The 23,233-nt window shown below is 46.9% G+C and overlaps 1 long non-coding RNA gene across 1 annotated transcript; it reads right to left on the reverse strand.

The window, feature by feature from the left end:
• Positions 1-314: 314 nt before the first annotated feature.
• LOC141051671 (uncharacterized) lies at positions 315-1,325 on the reverse strand. Its single transcript, XR_012220671.1, has 2 exons — positions 1,137-1,325; positions 315-975 (listed from the first exon to the last, which is right to left on the reverse strand). It is a non-coding gene; the product is annotated as an uncharacterized lncRNA (long non-coding RNA).
• Positions 1,326-23,233: the final 21,908 nt, after the last annotated feature.

Below are 23,233 nucleotides of genomic sequence, written 5' to 3' on the forward strand. Positions count from 1 at the left end.
GGTAACGGATACTGATATTTAACAGTAATTTTGTTGAGGGCACGATAGTCAATACAAGGCCTTAATGAACCATCCTTTTTAGCCACGAAAAAAAACCCAGCACCTAAGGGTGAAGAGGAAGGTCTAATATGACCCTTCTCCAATGCCTCCTTAACCCTCCGTCAGGCGCAATATAGATTCTCCTCAGTTCATGCGCAATGTGCCTGACAAGCACAGGTCAGAAAACCACCTATAGTAGCTACATATTTCAATTTCAGGACTATAGAAGTAGTCAGTGACCTTCATAGGAATGTATTAAAAGAGATTACACCAAATCAGATGCAAAAAAAAACATTTATTAACCATAAACTTATTAAAACTAAAAGTACCACTTTTCGGTAGTACCGCCAAATAGGCTCCAGTTATCTTTACTTAACTATTGCTTAAATATAAAATTATGGAAAAAAACTTAAAGGATATTGCACTTAGATGTTACTTAATTATTTTCTACTCATCTTCAGTGGTTTCAATTGCAGCAGAAGCAGCACAGGTACACTTAGAAAAGCAAGGCTGGCAGACGAAAGTTGCATGGGAAAGGCAGATTCATTCTTTACATATTTTGCAGTCATATTTAGAAAGCCTTCTGAAACCAGATACAAATGAGCAGGTAGTACAACTGCGTCTTTTAGAAGGTGGTAGAGTCGGTGTTTGTTCTGGAACGTCCTTGGGACGTCCTTTGTATTTTTATCTTTGCCCAAATAATAAGCTAGATCTGTGTCTGTTTCCTCTGTATCAGTGTCATCACCATCCTGCTCTGTTCCAGAATCAGTGTTACATTCTGCTACCTCATCTTCAGATGAAATGTCACTAGATTCCTCTAAATCCTCAGTTACTGCTGGTTCTTCCTCATCAACTTCTAACAAAAAAATCTTCATTTCTTCTAAATGAAGGGGTTTAGATGAATCATACTGTTTTCTGGCCATTGCAGCAGAAAATCTGAAGCAAGAGAGAAAGAGTATGTGTTAGGGCGCAATGTGCCTTAGAAGCCACCCTCCTTTTGTCTAAGAAAACAGTACTTATGTACACTAACTTAGCATTAATCCTTCATAAAACAAGCTAAATACACAATCGTGATGAATAAAAAAGAAAATACTAACCTTTCAATTTGTGTTGAAATCAGGCGCAATGTGCCTGAGAAGCCAAAGTGTTGATATCTGCTCACTAGAAGGTCTGCTGAGTCACTGTGATATCAGGTTTCACAGAGCCTGTAGAGTCAGGAGATAACTAGGAGGGGTGGGGTTTTCTGATAAGTGGGCAAGGAGAGAGAAGTGAAACTAATTACTGTGTGCCTGTCAGATCTATTGCGCCTGACGGAGGGTTAATATAGGATCGCATAGCCTCGTGCTCGGGTACAGATAAATTGAAAAGCCGACCCTTGGGGAATTTACACCCCGGGTTCAGCTCAATTGCACAGTCATAACTCCTATGAGGAGGCAAAGACACAGACTCATTCTCACTAAATACATCATAAAAGTCAGCCAAATAGTCAGGAACATCATGCGACTGGGGAGAGGTGGAGAAAACAGGAGCATCACTAAGGGCACACCGACAACCCCAACTCACCACAGACAAAGATTTCCAATCCAGAACTGGATTATGGATTTGCAACCAGGGAAACCCCAGAACAATGGTATCATGCAAATTATGCAGCACCAAAAATCTGCAATTTTCTTGATGGTCTGGGGCGACCCGCATTACCACCTGGGTCCAAAACTGAGGTTTATTCTTCACCAAAGAAGTAGCATCAATACCCCTCAAAGGGATAGGCGTCCGCAGAGGTGTCATAGGAAATCCACAACGTTTAGCAAAATCCAAGTCCATCAGGTTCAGAGCTGCTCCTGAATCCACAAAAGCCTTGGCGGAAAATGTGGACAGGGAGCAGATCAGAGTAATTGCCAGAAGAAACTTAGGTTGAACACCACCCACAGAAAACGTGTGTGCACAAAGTTTCTCTCATTTAGGGCAGACAGAAATAATATGCGAGGCATCTCCACAAAAAAAACACAGCTTATTACGCCTTCTGAACTCCTGACGTTGCACCCTAGACAAAACGCTATCACATTGCATAGGTTCAGACATTTGTTCAACAGGTGGCAACATCTCTCGTGTAGTTTTGCGTCCACGTAAGCGCCGATCCACCTGATTGGCTAATGACATAGAATCGTCAAGACCAGAGGGAACAGAAAATCCCACCATAGTATCTTTTACAGTTTCTGACAAACCCTTCCGAAAGAAGGCTGCCAAGGCACCATCATTCCAGGTAGTAAGGACCGCCCACTTTCGGAATTTTTGACAGTACCACTCTACCGAATCCCGACCCTGGCTTAATGCCAACAGGGTCTTTTATAGCCTGATCAATAGCATTAGGTTCATCATACAACAACCCCAAGGCTTGAAAAAATGCGATCATCAGGTTTCAAAGAAAACGCCCAATCCTGGGGATCGCCGCGCAGGAAAGAGATGACAATTTTAACCTGCTGTGCGGAGTTCCCCGACGAGTTATGCTTCAAGGCAAAAAATAATTTACAATTATTCTTGAAATTCATGAATTTAGACCAATCCCCAAAAAACACATCAGGAGTAGGAATCTTTGATTCAGCAGCATGTGAATGAGCAAGATAGGCGGAAATTCCCCGCACTTCAGCAGCGAGCTGCTCCACACGATCACACAATTGCTTCATCTCCATTGAGAGAAAAATTCCCCCTACGGCCTCAGAGATATAGAGGAAAAAATATGCACACACAAAAAAAAAAAAATTCTGACACTTTGTTTTTTTTTTTTTATACAATTCTCTCCTGCTATTGAGTACCCTAGGATCTGCGGTATGGCTGGTGATTCTGTTATGATGAGTCACCGAAGGAGGAAAAAACAAAATACCAGCTAAGTCCAGAAAAACCAGAGAGGTTGGCAGCTATCGGATTGCAGACCCCTGAACCTATCCACAACAACTAGCAGTAGCCGTGGGGGGTTCCTACGGTGCCCTAGACCCCTCGATCACAGCCGGAGAGCTACATAGCCTAAAGACAGAAAGGGGGAAAAACTAAACTGCCCCAGAGCAGACCCCAAAGCAATAGGCAGCCCCCAACATATAATGACAGTGAAGCAAGATGAAAACACCAACACAGATAGAAAGATAGGTTGAGCAAATGATGGGGCCCAAGCTAACTACATAGGACAGGATAGGAAAGCTGCTGTCTGCCATCCGCAAAAACCCTATCAAAATGAGCCAACCGACTGATAGGAAAAACAGGCCCTGAAGTTGCTAGGCTTCAAAAGACTATATCAGCACTCAGGTATATTCTGAAGACAGAGCAAAAGATCAACAGATCAGAGACAAAAATGGAATTCAGCTCACCCCCGGCCGGGGATGGCAGAACTCCCAAAAAACAAGGCAAAACAAAAACAAAACTGAAGAGTACAAAGCAGAGCAGAAAAACTTAGCTTTGAGACGCAGGAATCAGACTGGTCTCCAAGAATCCAGCAGGAAAATCACCAGCCAGGAAGAAGGGCGTCGGCAGCCTTATATCCAGTCCTCAATTCCAGCCACCCAGTTATCATCTAGCTGCCCAGGTGTTTGGTAATCAGTCTCACTACCTTCCTTCACCAGAGGAGGGAGTTCATCAGACCTCAATGGTGAAGGGAAAAATGAACTCACAACACTCCTGTCACCACCAGAGGGAGAAAGGAAGGAGGAGCAGAAAATGAGTTCACAACAGCCCCTATATAGCATAAACCCTCACATAGCCCCCTATATATAGCATGAGCCTTCACATAGCCCCCTATATATAGCATGAGCCCTCACATAGCCCCCTATATATAGCATGAGCCCTCACATAGCCCCCTATATATAGCATGAGCCCTCACATAGCCCCCTATATACAGGAACAAATCTCACACACATATTAAGGAAAAAAAACACACACACATACTCACCTTGCTCCCGTTTCTCTGATGCTCTGCTTCGGTCTTTGCTGCATACACTCACTCTCCACACAGCAGAAGCGATATAGTGATGTTATTGTGTCTGCTGTGTCAGTCACACATGCTACTGTTGGAAGGAGCCAGTGGTTCCGTCCTCCACCATTGTATACACTACCTGTATCCTGAAGTTACAGATAGCAGTAAAATGTGGATGCAGGATGGCCGTACAGTGCGGCCTGAGGACCAGTGTTTTCAGGCCTTTGGCTGCTCGATCAGATTGCCACACTTTGCCCAGATCTGTTGATCTGTTGTATATGAGCTGTAAACTAATCTCTGTACGGAGTGTTATGTCCTATACTATGTGCACATATATACAGTGTTATATGCCCTGACTGAGCAGTCCTGGACCAGGCTGCAGGACCTTCCACATTATAATGTATTTCTGATATATAATGGGTCCTGGAGCCGGGCTCAGGGTCAAACACTGCAGGGTGACTGTATATTGGTGTCTGCAGTCTCTATCTGAGGATCACTGTGACTTATTGCTGCAGCTTCAGCTTACATACAGATCGGGAGACGCTGGAGTCGATGACACCACTGACAGAGCCACCTGATATGTATCTACAGTGCTGTGGAAATTAATTGGGACAAAGCATTTTTTTAAGTATAATCGTAAGTTGGTTACCAGTCAGTGTGAGTGCCTGTTCAAAGCAGTTAAAACTGGTTTGAATCACTGACTGGTAACCAACTTACGATTCTACTTAAAAAAATGCTTTGCCCCAATTAATTTGCACAGCACTGTAAGTGTAAGATGGTGCAATAAATCTCATAGTGCCTGTGATAGAGCCTCTGCAGAAACAAGAAATGATGCTGGTATCAGATGAAGCCATGTCACATACCTACTGCCCAGGTCCCTTGGCTCTGCTGTCCTCATCTCTTCTCTCCGGCAGATTGATGCAGAGATGCCCACACACACTGCCTGCAGTGTCTGCAATCCTGGGATGGTTGCACAAGCCGGCACTTGTAGACATCTAAAGTACAGTACAGTGCTGGAAGCTGTCTCCTGAAGCAGGAGAAAGCCGGGCCCCTGGCAGTACTTCCCTGACTGCAAGGGCCCATTCCACTTCGGGGCCCCGAGTGGTAGTTGCGCCGGTTGCACATGCGGTAGGTCCGCCCCTGGTAACTGGATCTCATTACGCCACTGGTTTTCTCACTCTGTCTCTGATTGGATGAACAGTGTTTGCTGTTCCCTTCATGTCCTTTGAATGTGTGATACAAATGGGACAAGCTTGTCTGTGTGTATGGAATAGATAGGTATTTGATCAATAAGAATACTAGTCAATCAGGTTCTTCGCAATCTTTCAGTTTTTGAGCATCAGGTTATAAAAGATCAAATCTGCTCTTGCATAAGTGGAATAAAATGGAAAATACTGGTATGCATAACTAATAGTCAGGAGCTCAATATCCTTGAAAACAAAGTAACTGTGCATGATCACATGAGGTGGTCACGTGCCAGAATATTCTATATGGTTGTATTGTGATTGCGCGAATGTCGTCAGTTACATTTAGTTACATAGCATGTATATAAGCAAGGGACTCTCTAGAAGGAATTGAGACTTAAGTTGAGGTCAAGCAGACGTGCAGGCAAGCGTTTTCCCGGTTCCTCCTGATGCAATCATTTTGAAGTCCCCCGATCTCGGAGTGATGCTACAATATCCGGTGATGTATTGATGCTTACTTTATGATTTATGCTTATTAATGGGATGTTTTCAGCCATAACACATGTACTAGAATGTTAGTCTAGAAAATAAAACTCATCTTGTTTTACCTCAAAAACTGTCCTCAGTTGTGCCTAACTTGTATGTTAGTGAGCGAGTTGCAGATTAACCCCTTAGCGACAGAGCCAGTTTGCAGCTTAATGACCAGGCCAATTTTTACAATTCTGACCACTGTCCCTTTATGAGGTTATAACTCTGGAACGCTTTAATGGTTCCCGCTGATTCTAAGACTGTTTTTTCGTGACATATTGTACTTCATGTTAGTGGTAAAATTTCCTCGATAAGTCTTGTGTTTATTTATGAAAAAAATGGAAATATGGCGAAAATTTTGAAAATTTTGCAATTTTAAAACTTTAAATTTTTATGCCCTCAAATCAGAGAGATGTGTCACACAAATTTCTTAATAAATAACATTTCCCACATGTCTACTTTACATCAGCACAGTTTTGGAAGCAAAATTTTTTTGTTAGGAAGTTATAAGGGTTAAAAGTTGACCAGCGATTTCTCATTTTTACAACAAAATTTACAAAACCATTTTTTTTAGGGACCACATAATATTTAAAGTCATTTTGAGGGGTGTACATGACAGAAAATACCCAAAAGTGGCACCATTCTAAACACTAGACCCCTCAAGGTGCTCAAAACCACATTCAAGAAGTTTATTAACCCTTTAAGTGCTTCACAGGAACTAAAGCAATGTGGAAGGAAAAAATTAATATTTAACTTTTTTTTGCAAAAAATTTACTTCAGAACCAATTTTTTTATTTTCACAAGTGTTAAAAGAGAAAATCAACCACAAAATTTGTTGTACAATTTCTCCTGAATACGCCGATACCCTATATGTGTGGGTAAACCACTATTTCAGCACACGGCAGAGCTCGCAAGGGATGGAGCGCCGTTTGACTTTTTCAACGCAGAATTGGCTGGAATTGAGATCGGATGCCATGTTGCGTTCGGAGAGCCCTTAATGTGTCTAAACAGTGGAAACCTCCAACAAGTGACCCCATTTTGGAAACTAGACCCATTAAGGAACTTATCTAGATGTGTGGTGAGCACTTTGAACCCCCAGGGGCTTCACAGAAGTTTATAACGTAGAGCCGTGAAAATAAGAAATCTATTTTTTTCCACAAAGATGATCTTTTCGCCCCCAAATTTTTATTTTTTACAAGGGTAACAGGAGAAATCATACCCGCACAGTTGTTATGCGATTTGTTCTGAGTACGCCGATACCCCATATGTGGGGGGGAACCACTGTTTGGGCGCATGGGAGAGCTCGGAAGGGAAGGAGTGCCATTTTGGAATGCAGACTTTGATGGAATGGTCTGCGGACATCATGTTGCGCTTGCAGAGCCCCTGATGGGCCTAACCAGTGGAAACCCCCCACAAGTGACCCCATTTTGGAAACTAGACCCATTAAGGAACTTATCTAGATGTGTGGTGAGCACTTTGAACCTTCAAGTGCTTCACAGAAGTTTATAACGTAGAGCCGTGAAAATAAAAAATCCATTTTTTTTCCAGAAAAATGATCTTTTCGCCCCCAAATTTTTATTTTTACAAGGGTAACAGGAGAAATCATACCCGCACAGTTGTTATGCGATTTGTCCTGAGTACACCGATACCCCATATGTGGGGGGGAACCACTGTTTGGGCGCATGGGAGAGCTCGGAAGGGAAGGAGTGCCATTTTGGAATGCAGACTTTGATGCAATGGTCTGCGGGCATCATGTTGCGCTTGCAGAGCCCCTGATGGGCCTAACCAGTGGAAACCCCCCACAAATGACCCCATTTTGGAAATTAGACCTCCTAAGGAACTTACCTAGATGTGTGGTGAGCACTTTGAACCCCCAAGCGCTTCACAAAAGTTTATAAACGTGATTTTTTAGACCCCAATTTTTAGACCCCCAAAGTTGGCAAATAGTGGAAACCCCTCAATTCTTGCTCCAACCCTAACCCCAACACACCCCTAACCCTAATCCCAACCCTAACCCTAATCCCAACCCTAATCCCTAATCCTAATTCTAACCCTAATTCTAGTTCGCCCTAACCCTAATTCTAACGCTAGTCATGACCCGAGCCCTAACCCTAGCCCTAGCACAACCCTAACCCTAGCCTAACCCTAGCCCTAACCCTAGCCCAACCCTAACCCTAGCCCAACCCTAAGCCTAGCCCAACCCTAACCCTAGCCCAACCCTAACCCTAGCCCAACCCTAACCCTAACCCTAGCCCTAACCCTACTCTAACCCTAACCCTAGCCCTAACCCTACCCTAACCCTAACCCTAGCCCTAACCCTACCCTAACCCTAACCCAACCCTAACCCTAACCCTAATGGAAAACTGAAAAAAAAAATATTTTCTTTATTTCATTATATTGGCCTATATAAGGGAGTGATAAACGGGGGGGTTATGTACTATTTTTTTTATCTTGATCACTATGATCGTTTATCATAGTGATCAAAATAATGAATAACGGCGATCGCAAAAGCGGGGGTCGGTAAAAACCGACCAATTCATGTTCTCTGGGGTCTCGGCTACCCCTGGCAGCCGAGACCCCGGAGAAAATCCGACACTGGGGGGCGCTATTCACTTAAATCACAGCGCCATGAATTAACGGCGCTGTGGTTTTAGTACCCTTAATTACCGCCGTTAAAAGGCGTATCGGCGGTCGTTAAGGGGTTAAAACTTGAGCAGGTAAAACAGAATGTCTTTCAATTTACTGTTGTAATATTAACTTGTTTTTATGCTTGTCTGCTGGTGCTACTTACTGACCAGAAGCTTTGTGTCACTCCCTCGCTCCTCCTTTTAGATTTTTATAGCACATCGGAGTGTCCTGCAGCCTTGTGCATGAGCTCACTTCCTGGCAGGGGCAGGCTGGCAAATTTTAGCCTGGGGGGCAAGCACAATGCAGTGGCCCACTGTGACGCAGCCCCCGGCCCTTCTTTCCCCCCCCCTTTTTTCGAATGAGCTGCCGGCACCGCCATCAGGGGCTTATCTACAGCATTCTGTAATGCTGTAGATAAGCCCCCGATGTAACCTGAAAGATAAGAAAAAAGAATTATATTATACTCACCCAGGGGCGGTCCGGGTCCGATGGGTGTCGCGGTCCGGTCCGGCGCCTCCCATCTTCTAACGGTGACGGACTGCAACACCCATCGGACCAAGACCGTCCCCGCTCCCCGGTGAGTATAATCTAATGTGTTTTACTTATCTTTCAGGTTACATCCAGGGCTTATCTACAGCATTACAGAATGCTGTAGATAAGCCACTGATGTCGGTGCCGGCAGCTCATTTTCGAAAAAAGGGGGGACAGATTCCCTTTAAGGTTTGGGTCTCCTGTAGTAGCACTTGAGTATACCACATGTGCGACAGTGGTACACCTAACAACCCATTTCATAAAAATGGTTGAGGAACAATAAATACTTCTCAATAGAAAAAAGGCTCTGTTAGTGTATCACCACCGAAAACATTAGTAAGTGCTCAATTAAATAATTTATGTCTCTCATTTGCTTCATATCAGAGTGTCAGCTAGGGGTCCACAGCATACCATATACAGTTGTGGCCAAAAGTATTGACACCCCTGCAATTCTCTCAGATAATACTCAGTTTCTTCCTGAAAATGATTGCAAACACAAATTCTTTGGTATTATTATCTTCATTTAATTTGTCTTAAATGAAAAAAACACAAAAGAGAATGAAGCAAAAAGCAAAACATTGATCATTTCACACAAAACTCCAAAAATGGGCAAGACAAAAGTATTGGCACCCTCAGCCTAATACTCGGTTGCACAACCTTTAGCCAAAATAACTGCGACCAACCGCTTCTGGTAACCATCAATGAGTTTCTTACAATGCTCTGCTGGAATTTTAGACCATTCTTCTTTGGCAAACTGCTCCAGGTCCCTGATATTAGAATGGTGCCTTCTCCAAACCACCATTTTTAGATCTCTCCACAGGTGTTCTATGGGATTCAGGTCTGGACTCATTGCTGGCCATCTTAGAAGTCTCCAGTGCTTTCTCTCAAACCATTTTCTAGTGCTTTTTGAAGTGTGTTTTGGGTCATTGTCCTGCTGGAAGACCCATGACCTCTGAGGGAGACCCAACTTTCTCACACTGGGCCCTACATTATGCTGCAAAATTTTTTGGTAGTCTTCAGACTTCATATGCCATGCACACGGTCAAGCAGTCCAGTGCCAGAGGCAGCAAATCAACCCCAAAATATCAGGGAACCTCCGCCATGTTTGACTGTAGGGACCGTGTTCTTTTCTTTGAATGCCTCTTTTTTCTCCTGTAAACTCTATGTTGATGCCTTTGCCCAAAAAGGTCTACTTTTGTCTCATCTGACCAGAGAACATTCTTCCAAAACGTTTTAGGCTCTTTCAGGTAAGTTTTGGCAAACTCCAGCGTGACTTTTTTATGTCTCGGGGTAAGAAGTAGGGTCTTCCTGGGTCTCCTACCATACAGTCCCTTTTCATTCAGACACCGACGGATAGTACGGGTTGACACTGTTGTACCCTCGGACTGCAGGGCAGCTTGAACTTGTTTGGATGTTAACCGAGGTTCTTTATCCAATATCCGCACAATCTTGCGTTGAAATCTCTTGTCAATTTTTCTTTTCCGTCCACATCTAGGGAGGTTAGCCACAGTGCCATGGGCTTTAAACTTCTTGATGACAGTGCGCACGGCAGACACAGGAACATTCAGGTCTTTGGAGATGGACTTGTAGCCTTGAGATTGCTCATGCTTCCTCACAATTTGGTTTCTCAAGTCCTCAGACAGTTCTTTGGTCTTCTTTCTTTTCTCCATGCTCAATGTGGTACACCCAAGGACACAGGACAGAGGTTGAGTCAACTTTAATCCATGTCAACTGGCTGCAAGTGTGATTTAGTTATTGCCAACACCTGTTAGGTGCCACAGGTAAGTTACAGGTGCTGTTAATTACACAAATTAGAGAAGAATCACATGGTTTTTCGAACAGTGACAATACTTTTGTCCACCCTCTTTTTTATGTTTGGTGTGGAATTATATCCAATTTGGCTTTAGGACAATTCTTTTTGTGTTTTTTCATTTAAGACAAATTAAATGAAGATAATAATACCAAAGAACTTGTGTTTGCAATCATTTTCAGGAAAAAACTGAGTATTATCTGACAGAATTGCAGGGGTGTCAATACTTTTGGCCACAACTGTATTGATATCAGCACAAATCCTGCCATGCTGCAGGTCCAGCTCTCTGAACCCTCAGCACGCTATACCACCACCATCAGTACATGGTAATACTACTGTAATTTAGCTAAATTATTGGTAGTGGTTGCAGTAGTGCCTATACAACCAGCCGATATGTCAGCCCCATATTTTCAGCGCGGTGATATATATATTTATTAAAAAAAAAAAAAAAATTGAGACCACCACTTCAAGACCCTGTCATGGACAGCTCAATCTCCAGACCTGAACCCCATTGAAAACTTCTGGAATGTAATCAAGAGGAGGATGGATAGTCACAAGCCATCACACAAAGAAGAACTGCTTACATTTTTGCACCAGGAGTGGCATAATGTCACCCAAAAGCAGTGTGAAAGACTGGTGGAAAGCAGCCAAGATGCAGGAAAGCTGTGATTAGCAATCATGGTTATTCCACAAAATATTGATTTCTGAACTCTTCCTGAGTTAAAACATTAGTATTGTTGTTTCTAAATGATTATGAACTTGTTTTCTTAGCATTATTTGAGGTCTGCAAGCACTGCATTTTTTTTCTTATTCTGACCATTTCTCATTTTCAGAAAAAAAATACAAAATTTATTGCTTGGAAATTCGGAGACATGTTGTCAGTAGTTTATAGAATAAAAGAGCAATTTACATTTTACTCAAAGATATAAAGAGAAAAATCAGACAAACTGAGAATTTTAAAGTGGTCTCTTGATTTTTGCCAAAGCTGTATATACTGTATTTATATTCTTTACAATCAGCTATAGTGTGCTATGCACCACAGTACTGAACCACCCTCAGGGATAGCACCCATTTGTCAAATAGGGATAATATTGGACGTGAACACCACTTCCCGCAGGGCGCAGGCACTGGGCAGCAGGGACTGGAGTAGGAGTTGGACTCAGGCCTGTGGGCTGTGGCACACCGTAACCTAGAGGGTCACATCCACATTATAGAGGGTCACATCCACATTATAGAGGGTCACATCCACATTACAGAGAGTCACATCCACATTACAGAGCAGATCTGGGCAAAGTGCGACCCGGGGGCCACATCTAGAACGAGACAGCTGTGAGGCTGGAAATCAGAGGTCCACGGTCCGCATGATGTTTCCATGTGCGCCGTGGCGCTGCTGACTCCTTTGGTGGAGGAGGGGCCTCCGCCACTTCCTCCACTTCCTCCACCAGTGTGTGAAACAGCTGACACGATGAAATGACGTCATCACGTCAGCTGTTTACTCCGGAGAGTCTTTGCACCGGAGGTAGGGAGAGAAGCACAGTGACTGGGAACGGGACGAGGTTAGTATGTGGTGTTTTTTTTCCTTATGTGCACGGGCCATTTGGGTGGGCATGGGGAGGCTGTGGGGGTGACGACATGGTGCTGCACTCCTGAGGTGGGTGATGACATGGTGCTGCACTCCTGGGGTGGGTGATGACATGGTGCTGCACACCTGGGGTGGGTGACGACACGGTGCTACACATCTAGGGTGGGTGACGACACGGTGCTGCACACCTGGGGTGGGTGACGACACGGTGCTGCACACATGGGGTGGGTGACGACACGATGCTGCACACCTGGGGTGGGTGACGACACGGTGCTGCACATCTGGAGTGGGTGACGACACGGTGCTGCACAACTGGGGTGGGTGACGACAGAGTGCTGCACACCTGGGGTGGGTGATGACATGGTGCTGCACACCTGGGGTGGGAGACGACACGGTGCTGCACACCTGGGGTGGGTGACGACACGGTGCTGCACACCTGGGGTGGGTGACGATACGGTGCTGCACTCCTGGGGTGGGTGACGACACGGTGCTGCACTCCTGGGGTGGGTGACGACACGGTGCTGCACTCCTGGGGTGGGTGACGACACGGTGCTGCACTCCTGGGGTGGGTGACGACATGGTGCTGCACTCCTGGGGTGGGTGACGACACGGTGCTGCACTCCTGGGGTGGGTGACGACATGGTGCTGCACTCCTGGGGTGGGTGACGACACGGTGCTGCACTCCTGGGGTGGGTGACGACATGGTGCTGCACTCCTGGGGTGGGTGAGGACATGGTGCTGCACACCTGGGGTGGGTGACGACATGGTGCTGCACACCTGGGGTGGGTGACGACATGGTTCTGCACACCTGGGGTGGGTGACGACATGGTGCTGCACACCTGGGGTGGGTGACGACATGGTGCTGCACACCTGGGGTGGGTGACGACATGGTGCTGCACACCTGGAGTGGGTGACGACATGGTACTGCACACCTGGGGTGACATGAGGGGGTGATGTGCTGCTGCACATGGTGTGTATATAGGGAGGCTGTGTGGGGCTCATGCAGTATATATAAGGGGAGGCTGTGTGGGGCTCATGCAGTATATATATGGGGAGGCTGTGTGGGGCTCATGCGGTATATATGTGGAGAGGCTGTGTGGGGCTCATGCAGTATATATATGGGGAGGCTGTGTGGAGCTCATGCAGTATATATATGGGGATGCTGTGTGGGGCTCATGCAGTATATACATGGGGAGGCTGTGTGGGGCTCATGCAGTATATATATGGGGAGGCTGTGTGGGGCTCATGCAGTATATATATGGGGAGGCTGTGTGGAGCTCATGCAGTATATATATGGGGAGGCTCTGTGGGGCTCATGCAGTATATGTAGGAAGGCTGTGTGGAGCTCATGCAGTATATATATGGGGAGGCTGTGTGGGGCTCATGCAGTATATATATGGGGAGGCTATGTGGGGCTCATGCAGTATATATATGGGGAGGCTGTGTGGGGCTCATGCAGTATATATATGGGGAGGCTGTGTGGGGCTCATGCAGTATATATGTGGAGAGGCTGTGTGGGGCTCATGCAGTATATATATGGGGAGGCTGTGTGGAGCTCATGCAGTATATATATGGGGAGGCTGTGTGGGGCTCATGCAGTATATATATGGGGAGGCTGTGTGGGGCTCATGCAGTATATGAGGAGGCTGTGTGGGTCTCATGCAATATATGGGGAGGCTGTGTGGGGCTCATGCTGCATATATAGGGAGGCTGTGTGGGTCTCATGCAGTATATGGGAAGGCTGTGTGGGGCTCATGCCGCATATAAGGGGCTGTTGGGGGCGCTCATACAATATACTGAAGGGACTGTGCTCGGGTTCAAACGATATATAGGGGGGTGTCGGCATTCTTAATTCTGCTCAATATACAATTCTGATACAATTAATATTAATAAAATTATCAATAATATAATAATTATAAAATATCAATATTAATATTGAGAAGAATTAATTTTGGCCTATTGGTTCGGCCCTCCACGACATTCATGGTCTCTCATGTGGCCACTCAGGAAAATTAATTGCCCACACCTGTTATAGAGGGTCACATCCACATTTAGAGAGTCACATCCACATTGTAGAGAGTCACATCCACATTATAGAGGGTCACATCCACATTGTAGAGGGTCACATGATGTGACCCTCTAAAATGTGGATGTGGCCTTCTAAAATGTGGAAGAAAGAAAAAGAGAGAGGAAAGAAAAAACAGAGAAAAAAGAATGAAAGAGGGGAAAGAAAGAGAACAGAGAGAGAAAGAAAGAAAGAACAGAGAGAGAGAAAGAAAGATTAGAGCGAGAAAGAAAGAGGGGAAAGAAAGAAAGAACAGAGAGACAGAGAAAGGAAGAAAGAACAGAGAGAGAGAAAGAAAAAAGAAAGAACAGAGATAGAAAGAAAGAACAGAGAGAGAGAGAAAGAACAGAGAGAGAGAAAGAACAGAGAGAGAGAAAGATTAGAAAAAAAAAGATTACAGAGAGAAAAAGAGGGGAAAGAAAAAGAAAGAACAGAGAGAGAGAAGGAAGAAAGATTAGAGACAGAAAGAAAGAACAGAGATAGAGAGAAAGAAACAGAAAGAAGAAAGATTCTATAAAGATACTATAGCAGCGCCACTCCCATTGTAATGTCCACCTGAGCCTCCCGGTGCAGGACATATCATGGCCGACATTCCCGAGTCCAAGGCCATCCCGCTGTCTGCGCTGTCGGAGAACACAGTGATGGATCTGAAGCATTCCCCGAAGTGCCTCCATGGTTCCGTCACAATCTCCTCCTGAAATTACCTCATTTCTGGTCAGCTTCTAGCACGTCATTTCCGGTGGAAAGTAACGTGCAAATTTTAAAGTGCTCCTCGGGGCTCCGCCGTGTACTCCTGTGTCCGTGGGAAAAGCTCCCAGCCAGGGCAGACTCTCTCTCAAAATCAGGACTGTCCCCCTGGATCCGGGACGGTTGGGAGATATAAATGCTCCCCACCATATACCTTGTACACGTATGGCTCCGCTCACCTCATACGCACACGGTTCCGCTTTCAATGCCTCATACAAACATGGCTCCGTTCCATACACCTCGCACACACACGGCTCCACTCAGTACACACATGGCTTCACTCCGTAAACCTCGTACACATGCGGCTCTGCTCCGTACACCTTGTACACACGAGGCCACGCTCTTTACACCTTGTACACACAAGGCTCCACTCCATAAACCTTGTACACATGCGGCTTTGCTCCATACACCTCGCACACAGGCGACTCCACTCCATACACATGCGGCTCCACCCGGAACACACATGGCTCTGCTCTGCACACACAGGGCTCTGTTTCGTACGCCCTGTACAATCCATACACATGGCTCCGCTGCGTACACCTCGTACACACATGGCTCCGCTCCGTACACCTCATACACACACGGCTCTGCTACACTGCTACATCCACCCTGACCCTGTAAACATCTCCTGACCCCACACTTACACTTCCCCTCATCCAGCACTATGTGACCCCTGACTCCTCCCCTCCTGTGACCTCATCACAGGTCCTGTGCATACAGAAGAAATTAGAGATACTGAGCTACGCTACTGCTCCAATCCCAGCCACGGCAACGCGGTCTCAGCCTGCAGTCAGTGCAGTGACTGAGTCCCGCCCACCAGCCCCGCGCTGTGTCTGCTCTGTGCGTGCCTGGCCGCTCTCCAGTCCTCTCCTCTTCACTACCGCGGGCCGCGGCCATGTTTTTTCCACCATGTAATGTACAGGCTGTGGCTGCGGGGCGGGCGGGGGAGCAGAGCGGCCCTGTCTGATGCTAATTAATCGGCCGGGGGGCAAATGCCTCTCTGCCACCCGGCCCAGCCCGCCCCTGCTTCCTGGCATCCATTTTACTTCCAGCCGCCATCTGAGAAGCCTGCATCTCTTTTGGGCTGCAGAAGGCAAAGTCTTTTGACCACTCAGGAGTGGCTCCGGGGGTGAGCACCCACAAGACAACCACAGGAACGGCTACGTGTACCATCTGCATCGTACCACCTCTTGTCTTTGGGCTATGGTTCAAATAAACCACAGGTGATTCATCTCTCTGCATCCATGTTTGAATCCATCCACCCAAGAGCGACACCTAGTCTTGTCCCCCGCTTGAAGGACACAAAGGTTGGACTTCTCACACCATCGCCATACTACACACCTTTATTCGCCTTAAGTGGGGACAGAACAGTCAAAAGACTGCCTTAAGCCCAATACCCGGCTTCAGACTCGCTAAGAACCCAGTACCTCATTGAGGAATCTGCCCAACAACAGCGCTCGCTTGGCTAAGTCTAAGGCCTGTTTCACACATCAGTTTTTTCTGTCAGTCTAAATCCGCCAAAATAGCGGAAAACGGATCCGCAGGCGGACTGACAGAAACGGGGGACGGCGGATGTATGGATCCGCCGATGGTAAAAATTTAAAGGAACCGCGGCTGGGAATAAAGAAAAAAAAAAAATCAAAAATTAATACCGGCCGATGTAGTGGTATCCGCGGGCATCTGCGGTGAGCGATCTAGCGGGATGCGGGTGAGTAGCGATAGCATGAGGGAGGAGATTGCGCAGAGTAGCGACTGGGCGACAAATGGAGGAGAGAGAGAGAGAGATTTTCATCCAGCAGCCAGACAGAATTGCGGGTTAAAACACAGAATAGCGGATCCGGACTGCAAAAAAACGTTGCATGGTCCGTTCGGTGATCTCTGCGGACGCCAACATTTTGGCGGATCCGCAGAAATACGGATGCAACAGACAGTCATCAGTCAAAATCCGCCGATAATGAAAGTCAATGGAGAAAAAAACGGATCCGCAAGGAAAATTGGCGGATCCGTTTTTTTCACAAAACGGCGGATCTTGACTGATTGTGAAAAACGGATGTGTGAAACAGGCCTAAGGGGAGGCCCTCTCATCTGCCAGGCCTGAATCCCCTTTGCATTGTAAAAAAGCAGTCTATGCGCCCGAGGTTTCCATCCATAAATACCCTTTCTATAGACTTGCAGTATATTATACCACATTGCTGTAGATTGTCGGACTGCAAAACCCCACAATTCTCTAAAAACACCTTGGGAATCTTATCAGGTCATCTTAACGAAGCTGCACTGCAATTTCCAGCCCCAAATTCAAAAGTTCAGTTTCTTAAAGAGACAGCACACCTTAAATCAAAATGGCTGAAAAAGACTTTGCACAGTTCCCCACTACAGAAACAGAGCAAATACAACCCGATATGGTTCATTATAAAGACCAGGAAGCAGAACCCACGTTTCCAACAGACCAAGTCGTTCGACAAAGACGCTTTGTCAAACCAACCATAAAAGCTATTGAAAACTATCACAATACGAAGGATGAGCTATGCGACAACATGGAAATGCTATGGGAACGGGTTTCCTGCCACATGTCGAGACTTCAGTCCTCTTCTGGTGACACTGCACGCTTACAAACCACCATTGAATGACAACACAGCTCAAGAAAAATACGAGAGGCTGTTCTCAAGATACTTTATTTTATTAAAAGGCTCTAATATCGATGAAGCCCTTTCAGACCTGAGCAAGGCAGAATCAGTGTACAGGGAAAGACACGCCAAGGTGCAAGATGTCAAAGACAAAGCGGAATATCGTATCTCTCACCAACAAGAAACTAGATTTCACAAAGCAGCCTCATCTAGATGCTCCTCTCAGTCATCCAGAGCATCATCCTCAAGAAGCTTAGCCCTGAGCGATAGAATATTAGAGACTCGCAAAAGAGCAGAACAATCCAAGGTGAGACGTTCCTTCACAGAAAAAGAGGTAGAAGTAGAGACCAAGAGGACAGAAGCCCTTGCAAAAGTAGAGGCAGAGACCAAGAGGATAGAAGCAGAGACCATGAGGGCAGAAGCAGAAACCCTTGCAAAAATAGAAGCGGAAGCTCGGATAAAGATTCTTTCACAGATGGAAGAAGAAATTGCGCTAGCTGAAGTGAAGCTACTCAAGCAAGCATTGAGCCAAGGTCCTGATCCAGTTTGCTCGCCACCACAAGAAATAGATGATCCGGTTGATCGTACCAGAGACAATGTGCTGAACCAGTTACCCAAGTCAACCCCGGGTTGCAACACCGTCCAAGCCAGCTATGCTGAGACCTCCAAGTCAGCTCTACCTGCAGCGCCAGTGCCTTCCACAGCACTCAAGCAAGTTAATAACAGTCACCGGGAGGTGCCTTCTCAAACGCAGTCACTACAGCAAGCTGGCCGTCAAGTGTTTCCCGACCAACCTCCACAGCTCAAGCAGCAGTCATCAGAATCGGAGGCTAAACCACAGCTCAACCCTGCAGCAACATCATTCTACCCAAGAACATCTCACCCTTTCATGCCTGACAGCCCATACACCCAAGGGGGATCACAAGTTGTTGTGGCAACAAGCAGTGAGAAATCCAATATGTCGGAGTTTGCCAGGTTTATGGTGAGCAGAGAGCTAATCAACACCAGCCTCTCAAAATTCGAGCAGAGAGCTATAGGGCCTGGAAAGCAAACTTCAAGGCAGCCATCACCAATCTCAACCTAACCCCAGAGCAGGTGTGGCACCCCTGAGGGTTCAGTCGCCACAGAGGTACTGCACCTCCTCCTGAGGTGTAGTATCTCACTCCTAAGGTAAGTTGGTAACACCTGACCAGACTCCTGCACCCAGCACAAACACCATAGAACAGCAGAGCACCCTTTATGGCAGCTGCTTTGGTTCATGAAGGGTGCTGGGAGGTGGGTGGAGCTTAGATTGCACTAAGAGGGGAAAGCTGACAGGAAGTGAGGGCAGATCTTGTGAGAGGGATGGAGTGAGAGGACATACATGCAGCAGTCTCCTGTGAGCTGGAGCTGCTGGCAAGTAAAGAAAAAAAAGAAAGAAGGATCAGTTCTTCAGGAGAAAGATAGAAAAGTACGGAACGTGTGGAGGAGGGACTAGGACTAGAGCAGAGCCCCTTCCTAAGTTTAATGCGCCAAAGGCCTGGCGCCGGTATCCAAGGCTGTGTGTGATACTAATGATCTTACAGCAGAAACCGGAGGAAAAGAAGTTGTGACCACTTTATTCCCACTTAAGACTCGATGACACAGCAGCAACATGTGTGAGCCGGGACATGATTGTATGAAGTCCCCGAAGTTGACTACAGCTGCCTGTCATGTGAGTGGAGTTCTGAGTAACAGCAAGAAAGAGGAACTTGAGTGTAATTCATAACTACAAGTACTTTAGATTAGCGCTATTAAGGAGATGTTCAGAAAAGGCATATTTGGAAGGAAGTGCTGGAAGGGTGTATTCCATCTGCATGGGAATTGGCTGAGCCCCTCAACTGAAGACCACGACACTGAAGCGGGCACCTGTCTATGCCAGAAACGTGAGTAAAGCATTGGAACGGCATTCAGCTATGCCATTGCTTCTTCCTGCGCCAACCTACTCAGCACTGCTACATCTCTGTGCCTAACACTACACCATCTACCTCAACATCTACTACTGCTGCCCTGGGACTACAGCTCTGCCTGTCGAGAGCTATTACATCTTTGCTGCACCACACCATCTGTCCCAGAGGATCTGCACTGCAGCGCTGGTCACTTCTGACCAGATACCACAGGTGGCGTCACAAACTATCTACATATAAACTTTATTCAGCATCAATCCACTTATTTTACTTGGACACCCAGGGCCACGGACCGGGTCACCGCCACCGCGACACTTCCCCTTTAAGACACCGGCGCGGTACCGAGTAAGTGAACTCCCCACTTGCCCTGGGGGTGCTCCACAGAAGCTTGACCTCATGATCACAAGGTTGGGACCAGACTCTGAAAACCGTATTAAGACCCTTAGAACTGTCTATGTGGGACAAGCAGAAGTAGGTCTTGTTGCCGCCTGGCAAAGCCTGGAATGCACCTTCGGCAGTACAGAAGCAATAGAGAAAGCCCTATTCAAGAGACTTCAGAAGTCCCAACGATCAACCTCAGGGAAATCCACAAGCGTCAAGACCTAAGTGATTTGCTTATGGAGCTGGAGCTCGTCAAAAGAGACCGTCGTCTGTCCGGCCTGTGTCACCTGGATACAGAGCATGGATTGAACCCAATTGTGGTGAAGCTACCATACAGTCTGCAGGAGAAGTGAGCAATACAGATGAGCGACTTTGCCTTTTTTCAGGTTGAGTCGGGTTTCATGAAACCCGACTTTCTCAAAAGTCGGGTAGAACGCAATCGGCCGATTATCGTGAAAAGTCGAAGGCCGACTGAAACACGAAACCCAATGTAAGTCAAAGGGGAAGAAAACTCGGCAGTGAGAGGAGGACAGGAAACACACCTACAGTGCCCATTTTAATGCCAAAAACATCAATTCTTATTACTTAAGCTTGTCAACCTTAATTTACTTTATAATAATAGTTAGGCATTGAAAGCTGGGGGTTATTTGGCTAAAGTTGTGGGGGGAGGTTGGGATGGCTCCAGATTTTCATGGGCCCAGGGCCAAAGAGTGTCACTGGGCTCCTTTAACACATGCTACAATTCATGATCCTCTGATCCGGCAGAGAAATAGCGGTATAGTACAATGAAAAATACTTCACTTCTTACATCACATGACTGATATCCATTTTAAATTCTCCAATAGCTCCAAAAATGGACAGTATATAACTCCATACAGTATTATGGCCACCGCATAGTGCGCTATACAGAGTAACAAGGACCATCTATTTCTCCATACAGAATCATTGGTCCCATATAATGTTTGAAACAGTATATGATGAGCTCCACATAATGCTACAGTATATGTTGGTCCCCATGGATGAAGCTCCACTCTCTTATGGGCCCAAATAATGTTCCATATATAATGGGCCCCATTTCTAATGCTCCAGTGTATAATGGGCCCTGTAAATGCTGCTCCAGTGTCTGATGTCCACCTTTGGAATGCTCCAGTGTATGGTGGGCCCCATATATCATTCTCCAGAGTATAGTGCTCCCCAAAAATTGCTTCCAACCTTTAAAACAATTAAATAAGTCTCCTCTCTAGGGAATCCCTGTACTCTGGACTCCTTGTCGTCACCATCTTCCATCTCTCTGCACTTGGACTGTTTAGGCAGAGGGCGTACAGACGTGATGTCATCGTGCTCTCTGACCAGAATGTCACTGTCAGGAAACGCGGAAGACGTCACGGCGGTGGAGCAGGGAGAGGTAAGTATTTCAACTTTGCAAGTGCTGTGATCCTGAGCAAGCAGGGGGGGCCCACTCGTTGGCGACAGCACTGGCACAGGGCCCCTCATAGTACGGCGGTGTGTCTGATGGCGGGTGGGCCCTGGGCCCTCCCACTGGCAGAGACACTTTTGCGTACTATGAGGGGCCCTGTGCCAGTGCCGTCGCCCATGATTATGCCCCCCCCACCTGCTCAAGGAACCTGCACTTTCATCTGCACCTTCCTCTTTGTCACCGTGTAAGGTGGTATAGTATGCGGTGAGGGGAACCTGGGTTTCATCAGGGTCAGATTCTGGCTGTGTAGAGTGCGAGGGAAATGTAGTGGTCTGGGTCAATGTACCAGCAGAATCATCTAGCAGTGGCTGGGCATCAGTGCACTTGTGGGGCCCCCAGGAGTACGGTCGCCACAGTGGCATTACCTTACTCCTAGGGAGTGTGATGTCATGCTTGGGAGCAACGATGGATCTCTCTAGCAGTTAAACCAACACACAACACAATTCCCACTCCAGGCCAGTAGGGAAAGCTCTGAACCTGACTGCTGAGGAGCTACTCTCTGTGGTCGGGAGAAGGGAAGTTAGGGCAGTCTGTGAAGGGAAGGGGAAGTGTGTGGACGTGAGAAGGGGAGCTGGAGGATGAGCAGAGTTAAGGCTCACTCCTAGCTGGAGTGCATGGTCCGGATTCCGGTCTCCGAGCTGTAGGGACACTGACGGTCCTGCAGCAGAAACCGGAGGAAGTAGCAGCTGTAAATGCTCTGTTCCCAACTAAGCCTCTGAGGCCCCAGCAGCGACGTGTGTGAGCCAGAGGGAAAAGGCTGCGTCTGCCTGCCATACGAGAAAGTTCCAAAAGATAGTCAACAGGGGGAACTTCAGTGAACTCAGTACTGCGAGTACCTCAGATAAGCGCTAGAACGGACCCTGCCTGGTCTCCTGGTTTGCCTGCCGAATTCCCGAAGCCTGCCGACCACTGTCAGAGGTCCGGGACCAGATGACTGCACCCTGATGCCTGGATCCTGTCATTCCTTGCCAGTCTTCCGGAGTCCGATGCCTTCGCTCCTGTCTCGAACCCTGGCGAGTCTCCTTGCACGCAGCCTGGCTTGGACTCTGGCGTGTCTCTCGGCGCGCACCTTGTCTTGGACTCTGGCGTGTCCTAGCACGCATCCTTTCTAGGAACTCTTGTGTAATCCCTAACACGTACCCTGCCCTGGACTCTGGTATGTTTTCTAGCACGTGTTATGTCTGGAACATTTGGCGTGCCCTTCCACGCACTTTGCCGTGTTTCACTGTTTGTGCTCTGCACCTGATTTCCTGTTTATGCCTTGCACCTGATTAAAGTGTGAAATCACGTTTGTTAAAATCCTGTGACTTCGCTTTATGTTTCGTATCCTGTTCGTCCTGTTGCCTGACACTCAATAGTGTCTCCCTGAGCTGGCCGTCTGGTCCAGCTGCCATGGTGGCTCACCCCCTTGGTCTTGCTCCTGACACTCCCTGTACAGGGGGTGGGTTCTTACTAGGTCCGCTCGCCCTAGGTGGGTGGGTGCCACGGCCCAGAGGGTCCACTCTAAAAGGAAAAGTGACTCAGCATAAGCTGACGCTCGTCACACATCTGCTAGAAAGTGTCAGGGGCATTTTTCATGCCGAAGGGCATGACCGTGGACTCGTACAGTCCAAAGGGGGTGATAAAGGCGGATTTCTCCTGTGGCTCAGGGAAATCTGCCAGTATCCCCGACTCAAATCCATGATGGATATGTATTTTGCTTTCGCCAACCGCTAAAGCAGATCCTCGATATGCGGCATCGGGTGTGCATCAGA

Source organism: Dendrobates tinctorius, unplaced genomic scaffold (genome assembly GCF_039654945.1).
Source record: "Dendrobates tinctorius isolate UK_male_01 unplaced genomic scaffold, ASM3965494v1 ptg000158l, whole genome shotgun sequence".
In the NCBI taxonomy this organism is placed as follows: domain Eukaryota; kingdom Metazoa; phylum Chordata; class Amphibia; order Anura; family Dendrobatidae; genus Dendrobates; species Dendrobates tinctorius.